Source organism: Molossus molossus, unplaced genomic scaffold (assembly GCF_014108415.1).
Source record: "Molossus molossus isolate mMolMol1 unplaced genomic scaffold, mMolMol1.p scaffold_m16_p_2, whole genome shotgun sequence".
Taxonomy (NCBI): Eukaryota; Metazoa; Chordata; class Mammalia; order Chiroptera; family Molossidae; genus Molossus; species Molossus molossus.
Genome location: NW_023425355.1, coordinates 76,305,399 through 76,317,727, shown reverse-complemented (window position 1 = coordinate 76,317,727; position 12,329 = coordinate 76,305,399). Strand labels below are relative to the sequence as shown.

The 12,329-nt window shown below is 39.6% G+C and overlaps 1 protein-coding gene across 5 annotated transcripts in view; it reads left to right on the top strand.

Annotated features, from left to right (window-relative positions):
• Positions 1 to 12,329, top strand: part of ATP11C (ATPase phospholipid transporting 11C) — a 280,762-nt gene that overhangs the window by 255,887 nt on the left and 12,546 nt on the right. The window lies entirely within an intron of this gene.

The window sequence follows — 12,329 nt, the reverse complement described above, 5'->3', positions numbered from 1 at the left end:
ATCCTTACCCTCCTGAACACACTTTTAAAAATTCAAGATTGCTTTATAAGTGTGTTTTTATTATTGCTGCTTAAATTGTACTTTTTTTGTAGGAATGAGAAATTATTACCCTCTGTCAGCCTAATCGCTTTAGCCCTGCATTGTCTGATATCTTTGAACATTTCTTTTTTTTGTCATCCTCACCTGAGGACATCTTTCCATTTTGTTCAGATAGAGTGGGAAGGAGAGAGAGAGAGAGAGAGAGAGAGAGAGAGAGAGAAACATCAACGTGAAAGGGACACATAGAGTGGTTGCCACCTGCACAACCTAGTCAGGGCCAGGGACAAACTGCAACTGAGGTACGCACCCTTAGCGAGAACCGAACCCGCATCTCTCTGGACCACGAGCCAACACTGTAACTGCTGAGCCAAACCGGCCAGGGCTCTTTGAGCATTTCTATAGAAGCCTTTAAAGTAAAGGGGGTAGATTAACCTGGTTAGGGGGGACTTTTGGCAAATTTTGACCAACATGTTAATATGTCATTCTATCTCATTTTGCCAAACAAAACCTAGTTTCTATCTTACTGACAACAATTAGATCTTGTAGCCCCTCCAAGGCAACATTTTCATGTAATAGTCTAAGCTATATCTTCTAACCTGTTTGATCAAATTTGTCAACCACTTTAGCCACAATAGTGGTTTGTCTGGATTTTTTTTTTTTTTTTGCCTATTGAATCGATAGAATGCAGTGGTTGTCATCATGCAGACATGGGGAACTAAAATAATTATAGTGGGAATATTTTTAGTGATTAGATATGTAAAAGAGGAACATGATTGATACAGGTCAGTATTGGCCCCAGTCAAAAGCAATACACTGTCAGTGGCATAAGCCACACTGATTCTTGGTATACAAGGCCAGTCAGTATACAATTAAGTGGTCAGAACTGGCTTTGATTCCCTGCTTCTGCATCCCTTATGGGTAGAACTGGATACAATAATGTTAAACTAGCTAATACTGCCTTAGTCTACTCTTCCATCATTCTAATAGACCCCTGACTAACTTCTTCTAGCCTGATGTTTAGTTTTAGGATGGGAAAGTGACACTTGCTTTTCTTATTATTATCTTAATATCAGATGAACAGATTGACATAACAGCTTCCTCCCAGAATGGCTCAAGTGGCAATTTGCATAAAGCCAAATAAAAAGTGTCACAGTAAGAAATGGTTTGGTGTCTTGTTATAATAGAGAATTTGTCTGGGAAGAATCTCTGAGGTGATTTTCTATTCTCATTATTTGGAAGTACACTTTGGGGTACTCCTAAATATTTTTCTTATGTGTGGGGTAATGGAGCTTGTACTAAATAATGGCTCACATCCAGCTTCATGCTCTAAAGATGATATAAAAATCTTCAGAAATCAAAACCTTCAAATATATTATCCTCTTCCTTTAGGCCCTGTAAAAAAACTTAGATTCTTAGGTGATAGAAACCACTGACAGACAAAAAAAATTAGATACTGGCTGAAGGTAACTTTTTTTTATCCTCACCCGAGGACATTTTTCCATTTTTTGTTCAGATGGAGTGGGAGGGAGAGAGAGAAAGAGAAACATCGACCTGAAAGGGACACATTGAGTGGTTGCCACCCGCCACGACCCAACCAGGGCTGGGGACAAACTGCAACCAAGGTACGCGCCCTTAGCAGGAACCGAACCCGGTTTTCTCTGGACTGCAGGCTGATGTTCTAACCGCTGAGCGAAATGGCCAGGGCTGAAGGTGACTTTTTAAAAATATGTGATTTTATTAAATTTTTTAGGGAGAGAGATAGAAACATCGATGTGAAAGAGATACATTGATCTGCTGTCTCCCCCTTCCCCACTACTGGGGATCGAGCCCGAAACCTGGGCACATGCCCTGACTGGGAATCAAACCAGGACCTACCTCTCAGTCCATGGGGCAATGCTCAACCATTGAGCCATACCGGCCAGGCATGACTTTTCTATAAATTAAATGGCTGTTAAATGGAGAGATGCTACAAAGCAGTCACAGATAAAGACTAAAACATTCTTAACTTCTATTGAAACCATGCAGTTCTGGGACTACAGCCCTCTACATAGCAAGCACAGAATGTTGCCAGGGGTTCAGCATGAAATTTGTTTGCCATGGGTGGAAGAATTCTAGTGTCTGTACTGTAGCTTGTCATGCTGATGTGCTAGAACAACAAGGATCATTTTCATAATCACTTTCATTCATTCAATCATTCATTCATTTATTCTTACCCTCATTGAACTAGTGAACATGTTGAACCACCTAATGATGAACATTTCTTTTTATATCCAATATCTGAAAGGCTAAATGGTTTTTCAAACTCTGATTTTGAGAGTTGCTGATGAGACAGAACATTGTGGGCACTCAACAGTGCTGCCACTTTTTTTTTTCCTTGTGAGAAATTGCAAGAGCAAAGTAGTACATGTGAATGCATCAAGGCCAACTAAAATGTGGCAGCCACAACTATTCTGATAAGTCACCTGTTTACATAAGGCCCTATTTGGCTATGTCAAAGAGGCAGAGGCCACTTCTAAGATAAAGTAGAAAGAATATCTTAAAGACCAACAGTCTGACATCCTGGGTGACTTCCTACTTTGTTCAATAGCCCTTGCTAGGGCATTGGCCTCATTTCATTTATTTATTTATTTTATTTTATTTATTTATTTTAAGTCCTCACCCGAGGATATTTGTTCCATTTATCTTTAGATAGAGTGGAAGGGGAGGGGAGGAGAGAGAGAGAGAGAAATACCGATGTGAGAGAGAGACATCGAATGGCTGCCTCCCGCATGACCACGACCAGGGCTGGGGATGAACCGTAACTAAGGCACATGCCTTTGGCTGGAATTGAACCCACGACTCTGGTCCATGGGCCGACACTCTAACTGCTGAGCCAAACTGGCCAGGGTGGCATTGGCCTCATTTTAAAGAGGGGAAAATACTATTTTATGCTAGTTTGGCCTCATACCTGACACTCTCCCTAATGGGACAAGGGATGTGTTCCTACCTAGGAATAGAAGATCTCCTGGCCACCAACCAGTAAGCATACTGGATATTTTCTACACACTGCCAGAAATGCCTATGGCAGGTAGACACCTAGGGTTATCCTCATGTCTGTCTTGGCAGCCTTTTTGAGAAGGAATTTAGCAGTGGGTAGTGAAAATGTCTCCATGGCCTTGAAGAAGGAAACTAAGACATTTACATGTAACAATTACAGAAGCAGCCTTTTGGTGACTACCATTCAATTCAGTACGCATTCCCTGAGGTTCCACTATAAGTTAGCTACTGTGCTAGGTGTTGATAATTCAGGGATGAATCAGATGAGGCCCCAGCTCATAAGGAGCCTCACTCTAGTTAAATTATAAAAGGGATTCATGTGATATAAATTATAATAATAGACTCAATGATACGGCTTGTTTATTGTTTTGTTTTGGTTTTTTTTCAATCCTCATCTGAGGTTATTTTTCTATTTATCATCATATAGAGTGGGAGGGAGGGAGAGAGAGAAATATTGATGTGAAAGAAACACACTAACTGGTTGCCTCCCGCACGACCCAACAAGGGCTGGGGACAAACTGCCCCCGAGGTACATGCCCTTGATTGGAATCGAACCTGCAACTCATTGGTCTGAGGGCTGATGCTCTAACCGCTTAGCAAAATCGGCCAGGGCTGCTATGGCTTGTTTTAAGACAACTGAGGTATTTCAGTTGAGTCATTACCTCCTGAAGCCTCCAATAAAAAGGCTTGGTATGGCAGCTTCCACCACAGCCAAGTTCTGTCATAGCAGTAACATTTATAAAGAATTCTGCTATCTTCAAAAAAGTGAAGGGATTAAGAAGTACAAATTGGTAATTACAGAATACTCATTGAATGTAAAGTACAGCATAAAGAATATAGTCAATAATATTCTAATAACTATATATGGGGCCAGATAGGTAATAGACTTATCAGGGTGATCAATTTCTAAGCTAAATAAATGTCTAATCACTGGGTTGTATACTTGAAACAAATATAATACTGGATGCCAACTGTAATTGAAAAATAAAAATAAATTATTTTTAAAAAGATAAGGATAAAAAGAAATTCTACTATCTTCAGAAATATGTTCCCTCAGTCATTTAATTTAAGGGTATAGTTAAGCTATATATTCCTCATCTTTATTTTCAGCAATTTGCTTATTTTTAAACTAAAATTCCATCATTAAGTATCATAGGGCTTTTCTGTAGCTTATAAATTGACAAAGCCACACTGCCGTACTACTGACAGTGTATGATGGAACTACCATTGAACACTGAACAGTGGAGCCACAGAATAACACTTCAAAGGAAATTTAAAGTTTAGGATTTTTGGTATTTCAAAAAATTGTTTTCCCCTCTGAACACAATTGTTAGACTCTCTCAGTGAAATACATCTACACTTTCTGGCCATGTAGTAAATACCACTTCCCATTTCCAATAGAGGAGTTTTCCACATAGTTTTATATAAGTTTTCCCATGTAAACCACCATAATCAAAAGGGAGGTTTGACTTTGACTATTAGACATGGGAACACTATAATCCATTGGGAAGGGACCCATTAACATGGTGATGCCTAGCATGGGATGTCTGTCAAAACAAGAAAAAATATTCCATTATGCAGGGAGCTCTTTCAAAGTGGAACAAAGGACATATGTCAGCTATCTGAGCAAAATGCCCAGAGAAAGCACTTTGAAATGTTTGGAAAATGTAGTTTATCCTTATAATAACAATAGTGACGATCACGATTACTACTGAAATGCTAATAGTTACGTACAACCATTGATTCTGAGGAAAATTAAGACCAAACTATTAGACAAAAGTAAAGTTGAATCCGAATGCCATGGCTGTTGCAGTGGACCTTTGTGCATTGGCCTCATTGACATATGGCAAACTGAGCTGGTGTTAAAGCTATAGATGACTACAAAGGAATGGGGAAATTTCTTACTGTTTTAGCACATTATCTCACATACTTCTCACCTCTCTCCCCTACCAATTTCAAACTATGTCAGTTTTGGATTTCATTAGATACTCTCCATGCCCTCTACTGCCTTCTGTACTTTCATACCTCATTTTTTTTTCTTTATAAAGTAACCTAATCTATAATCTTCTAAAATGTATGCTATATAGAAATAGTTTTATCTTTAGTGGTTGGATACAAGGTTTTGAGTGCACCAAAATATGCTTCTCATTATAGTATTTAAAAGATAGGCTTGTATATTAAACATGGAGGTGAGCGACTTGGTATCATGCTAATCTTGTAAGGTTTTCACCCACAAAATAGAAGACAAAGCAAATTTTCAAAGCATTTTTTAATAAACTAAATATTTCTCAATAGAAAAGATGATGGCAGGCAAGACGAGAGGGAGGGTGAGTGTATGAGAGAGTCAGCTAGTGTGTGACAGAGAGAGAGTGGATGTGAAGGTGGACAACCAAACTCGTACAGTGCAGAGACATGGAACAGAAGGTTCCTGTGCTGTGTATGGGAGCAGCCAGCTACCATGGTAAGCTGCTCTTCAGGGCGCTTCTCTCTGTGCTGCAGGGAGGTCCTACCATTTTGGAAGATCCCGGGTCTTCCCTGGGAGGAAGCAGTGGTAACAGCTAGGCCCCAGTACCCTAACCCCGCCAGTACACCTGGCATCATCAGACCAGTGGAAACTCTGTGTCAACACAGACCAATGCACAGTAGAGGAGCTGTTAAGGTGCTGGTTGCGGAAAGCTCAAACGACCAGGACCCCAGCATCATCCCCCACAGTAGCAGCATGATCAGAGTCAAGATATACCCCCAGGAATAGAGGCTGGGTAGCAGACATCCATCCCCAGGCAACAGAAGCACAGACCAGCAGCTGAGACCCAACCCCATAAAGTACTGAAAAGGCTGAGCAGGAGCTGAGCTCCACCGGGCAGCAGCACTTCCCAGCAGCAGGACCTGGGGCTCCATAGGGGCCTGTGCAACACAGCACCCTACAAGAGCAGTGCGGAGCCAGGGATCCAGAGGGACCTGTGTGAACCAGTGGCCAAAGGTGCGGGCAGGGAGTGCGACTTCAGCAGGTCCTGAGCAATACAGCTAAAGGTAGCACCAGCGACCAGTGGAAAACACAGCTTCAGAGGGGCCCATGCAATCCAGCAGCAGCACCTAACAGGACACACCAATACCAGCTTCCAGTACTCAGTCCTAAAGGATCCACAGCAGGCAAGAGTCGACACACAACAGAACAGTCTGGGAGGCACAGTAGCCTTATTTGATATACAATGAGCTGCCTACACATCCAGACATCCCTCACCGGGTCTAGAGCTACCAGACAGCTAAAATGGGGAGACAAAGAAACAACACCCAAAGGAAAGAAAAAGGAATCACCAGAAAAGGAACTACAGGAAATGGAAGAAACCAACTTGTTAGATAAAAAATTCAAAGCAATGATTTTAAGGGTGCTCAAACAATTTGGTGAGAACTACAAGTAACTTAATAAGAATTATAAAGAGCTCACTGGGAACTACTTCAGCTTAAAAAAAGAGGTAGAAGCTATGCATAAAGAGGTAAAAACTATGCATAAAAATCAAGAGGAAATAAAGAATGACATAGCTGTTATAAAAAATACCACAGAAGGGTTCAATAGTAGATTAGAAGAAGCTGAAGACTGAATCAGCGACTTAGAAGACAAGGTAAAGAAAACACCCAAATAGAGCAACAAATGGGAAACAAGTTTAAAAAGCAGGAGGAGAGTTTAAGGGAGGTGTGGGGCAATACAAAACATAACAACATTTGCATTATAGAGGTACCTGAAGGAGAAGAATCGGAGAAGAATAGAGAACCTGTTTGAAGAAATAATGACAGAAAACTTCCCTAAACGGGTGAAGGAAAAAGTCACAAATCCAGGAAACACATAGAGTCCCAAGTAAGATGAACCCCAGAAGACCCACCGCTAGACACATAATAAAAATGGCAAATTTTAAAGACAAAGAAAGGATCTTGAAGCAAGAGAGAGACAGAAACTTACCTACAAGGCAGCTTCCATTAGACTGTCAGCTGATTTCTCAATAGAAACCATGCAGGCCAGAAGGGAGTGGCATGAAGTGTACAAAGTAATGCAAGGCAAGGGTCTGAATCCATGACTACTCTATCCATCAAGGCTATCATTCAAAATTGAAGCAGAAATGAAGAGCTTTACGGATGATTAAAAAAAAAAAAAAGCTGAAGGTATTTACCACTACCAAACCTTCACTGCAAGAAATGATGAGAAGACTGTTGGAAGAAGAGGAAGGGGGGAGGGGGAGGAGGAGGAGGGCATAAAATTAAAATGGTAACTGATAACTATCAATAATTACCTTAAATGTAAATGGCTTAAATGCTCCAATCAAAAGATATAGGATAGTGGAATGGATAAGAAAACACAACCCATATCTATGCTGTCTACAAGAGACCCACCTCACAACAAAAGACTCACAAAGGATGAAAGTGAAGGGATGGAAAAAAATTTTCCAAGCAAATGGAAATGAAAAAAAAAAAGCTAGTGTACCAATACTTAATATCTGTCAAGATAGACTTCAAAACAAGGGCCATAGTAAGAGACAGAGAAACTCACTACATAATATTAAAAAGATCAATCTAACAAGAAGATATAACCCTGGTAAACATACGCACCAAATACGAGACCACAAAAATATATTTAAAAGCTTCTGGAGGACTTCAAGAGAGAGATCAATAGCAAGATGATCATAGTGGGTGACTTTAACATGCCACTGATACCACTGGGTCAATCTTCTAGACAAAAAAATGAGCAATGACATAGATCTTGTACTTTATTGATATTTACAGAACATTTCACCCCAAAGCTGCAGAATATACATTCTTCTCAAGTGCACATGGGACATTCTCAAAGATAGACCACATGTTAGTACACAAAGCAAGTCTCTACAAATTCAAGAAGATTGACATCATATCAAGCATCTTCTCAGATCACAGTGACATGAAACCAGAATTCAATTACAATAAAAACAAAAAAAACCCTCAAACACTGGGAGGCTCAACAGCATATTATTAAACCAAATATGGGTGACTAATGAGATCAAGGAAGAAATTTAAAACTTCCTGGAAACCAATGAAAACGAACACACAACAACACAAAATCTATGGAACAGAGCGAAAGCAGTCCTGAGAGGGAAATTCATAGCACTACAGGCCTACCTCAAGAAACAAGAAAAATTCCTAATTGACTTTCCAACCCAACAACTTAAAGAACTAGAAAGTAAACAAATAGAAAAACCCAGAGCTAGTAGTAGGAAGGAAATAATAAACGTCAGAGCAGAAATAAACATACAGACCAAAAAGAAAAAAGAAAACAAAAAACTAATTCAAAAGATCAATGAAACAAAAAGCTGGTTCTTTGAAAAGATAAACAAGATTGATGGACCTTTAACCAGACTCACCAAGAAACAAAAAGAGAAACCAAATAAACAAAATCAAAAATGAAAGAGAAGGAACAACTCACACCACAGAAATACTAAGCATCATCAAAACATACTATGAACAATTACACACCAACAAATTGGACAACCTTGGAGAAATGGACAAATTTCTAGAAACACACAGCCTCCCAAAATTGAACCAGAAAGAGACAGAAAACTTGGACAGACCAGTAACAACAAAGGAAATTGAAGATGTAATTAAGAACATCCCAGGAAACAAAAGCCCAGGCCCAGATGGCTTCATGGGGGAGTTTTACCAAACATTCAAAGAAGATCTAATAGCCATTCTCATCAAACTATTCCAAAAAATACAAGAAGGCAGAACACTTCCAAACTCATGTTATGAGGCCACCGTAATGCTAATTCCAAAACCAGATAAAGACAATACAAAGAAAGAAAACTACAGACCAATATCCCTGATGAATATAGACGCCAAAATCCTTCACAAAATGTTAGCAAATCGAATCCAGCAATACATCAAAAAGATTATTCACCATGACCAAGTGGGATTCATCCCAGGGATGCATGGATGGTACAATATTTGCAAATCAATAAATGTGATACACCAATAAACAAACTGAAAGATAAAAACTGTATGATCATATCAGTAGATGCTGAAAAAGCATTTCACAAAATCCAACACCCGTTTCTGATAAAAATACTCAGCAATATGAGAATACAGGGATCATATCTCAACATCATAAAGGTCATATATGGAAAACCTACAGCCAACATCATACTCAATGGGCAAAAACTAAAAGCATGCCCCTTAAGACCAGGAACAAGACAGGGTTGCCCGTTTTCACCACTCTTATTCAACATAGTACTCGAAGTCTTAGACACAGCAGTTAGACAGGAAGAAAAAATAAAAGGGATCCAAATTGGAAAGGAGGAAGTGAAACTGTCATTATTTGCAGATGACGATATTGTATTTAGAAAATCCTAAAGACTCCTTCAAACATCTACTAGACTTAATAAATGAATTTGGCAAAGTAGCAGGATACAAAATTAACGTCAAGAAAACAATGGCATTCTTATACACCAATGATGAACTCACTGAAAGAGAAACTAAAAAACAATCCCATTTACCATCGCAGCAAAAAAATTAAGATACCTAGGAATAAGCTTAACCAACGAAATAGAGAACCTCTTCACAGAAAGCTACAGGTCATTGAAAAAAAATAGAGGAAGATATAAAAAAGTGAAAGCACATACCTTGTTCATGGACTGGAAGAATTAACATCATTAAAATGTCCATACTACCCAAAGCAATCTATAGATTCAATCCAATCCCCATCAATATACCAATGGCATATCTTCCAGAACTAGAACAAACACTCCCAAAATTTGTATGGAACCAAAAAAGACCCGAAATATCCACAGCAATCATGAAAAAGAAAAACAAAGTAGGAGGCATCACATTACCAGATATCAGGTTATACTACAAAGTCACTCTAATGAAAACAGCCTGGTACTGGCACAAGAACAGGTAGATAGATCAATGGAACAGAACAGAGAACCCAGAAATTGACCCAAGACAATATGGTCAATTAATATTTGAGAAAGTGGGCAAGAGCATATAGTACAGTCAAGACAGTCTCTTCAATAATTGGTATTGGGAAAATTGGACAGCTACTTGCATAAAATTGAAGCTAGAACACCAACTTACACCATATACAAGAATAAACTCAAAATGTATAAAATACTTAAATGTAACTCGTGAATCCATCAAAATCCTGGAAGAAAATGTAGGCAGCAAAATTTCAGACATCATACACAGCAGAATTTTCACTGATACATCACCTAAGGCAACTGAAACAAAGGAAAAAAACACATGGGACTACATCAAACAAAAGCTTCTCCACAGTAAAAGATACACAGCAAAATCAAGATGGAAAGGCCACCCACTATATGGGAGAGCATAATTGCCAATGATATATTAGTTAAGAGGTTCATTTCCAATATATATAGAGTGCTCATACAACTCAACAAAAGGAAGACAAAGAACCCAACTAAAAAATGGGCAGAAGAACTAAATCGACACCTCTCCAAACAGGACATACAAATCACTAAGAGACATATGAAGAAATGCTCAACATCACTAATCATTAGAGAGATACAAATTAAAACAACGAGGTATCACCTCATACCTGTCAGAATGGCCGCCATCAGCAAATCATCAAACAACAAGTGTTGGCGAGGGTGTGGAGAAAAGAGGACTCTTGTATACTGCTGGTGGGAATGCAGACTGGTGCAGCCACTATGGAAAACAATACGATGTTACCTCAAAAAATTAAAAATTGAACTTCCATTTGATCCAGTGATCCCGCTTCTAGGAATATATCCTAAGAAGCCTGAAACACCAATCAGAAAAACTATATGTACCCCCATGTTCATAGCAGCACTATTTACAATAGCTAAGATCTGGAAACAGCCCAAGTGTCCATCAGTAGATGAATGAATAAAAAAGCTGTGGTACATACACACAATGGAGTACTATGCAGCTGTAAGAAAGAAAGATCTCTTATCCTTTGCGACGACATGGAAGGACCTGGAAAGTATTATCTTTTTGTTTTTTTTGTTTTTTTTTGTTATCCTCACCCGAGGATATTTTTCCACTTTTTGTACAGATAGAGTGGGAGGGAGAGAGAGGAAGGGAGAGAGAGAGAGAAACATCGACGTGAAGGGACACATCGAGTGGCTGCCACCCGCACGACCAACCAGGGCCGGGGACAAACTGCAACCAAAGTACGTGCCCTTAGCGGGAACCGAACTAGGGTCTCTCCAGACCGCAGGCCAACGCTCTAACCGCTGAGCCAAACTGGCCAAGGCTGGAAAGTATTATCTTAAGTGAAACAAGCCAAGCAGAAAAAGACAAATACCACATGATCTCACTTATATATGGAATATAACAGTCTGAGGAATAGCGTAGACCCAGAAACACGGAAGTAGGGTACAGACTGACAATCCCCAGTAGAGGGGGGGGGGATAAACCACAGAACCTATATGCATGTATGCATGAACAGCGGACATGAATAGCAACGCTGGGGACAGGGCGGGGGGGGAGGAGAAACATCTTTAAAAAAATTAATAAAAATAAATTAAAAATATCCTGGAAGAAAATGTAGGCAACAAAACTTTAGACATCATATACAGCAAAATTTTCACTGATATAACACCTAAGGCAAGAGAAACAAAGGAAAAAATGAACACATGGGACTATATCAAACTAAAAAGCTTCTACACAGCAATGGAAACAATCATCAAAATGGATAGGGAAACCATTCTATGGGAGACCATAATTGCCAATGTTGCTTCAGATTAAGGGATTACTTTCCAAAATATATAGAGTGTTTCTACAACTCAATAAAGCAAGACAAAGAACCAATTTAAAAATGGGCAGAGGACCTAAATTGACACCTCCAAACAGGACATACAAATGGCCAAGAGACATATGAAAAAATACTCAACGTTACTAATTATCAGAGAGATGCAAATTAAAACGACTATGAGGTATCTCTTCATACCTGTCAGAATGGCCGCCATCAACAAATTATCAAACAGCAAGTGTTAGCGAGGGTGTGGACAAAAGGGAACTCTAGTACACTGCTGGTGGGAATGCAGACTGGTGAAGCCACTATGGAAAACACTATGGCCCTGGCCAGTTTGGCTTAGGGGTTAGAGCGTCTGCCTGCGGTCCGGAGAGACCCAGGTTTAGTACCCTCTAAGGGCATGTACCTCGGTTGCATTTTGTCCCCGGCCCTGGTTGGGTCGTGTGGGTGGCAACCACTTGATGTGTCCCTTTCACGTCAATGTTTTTCTCTCTCTCTC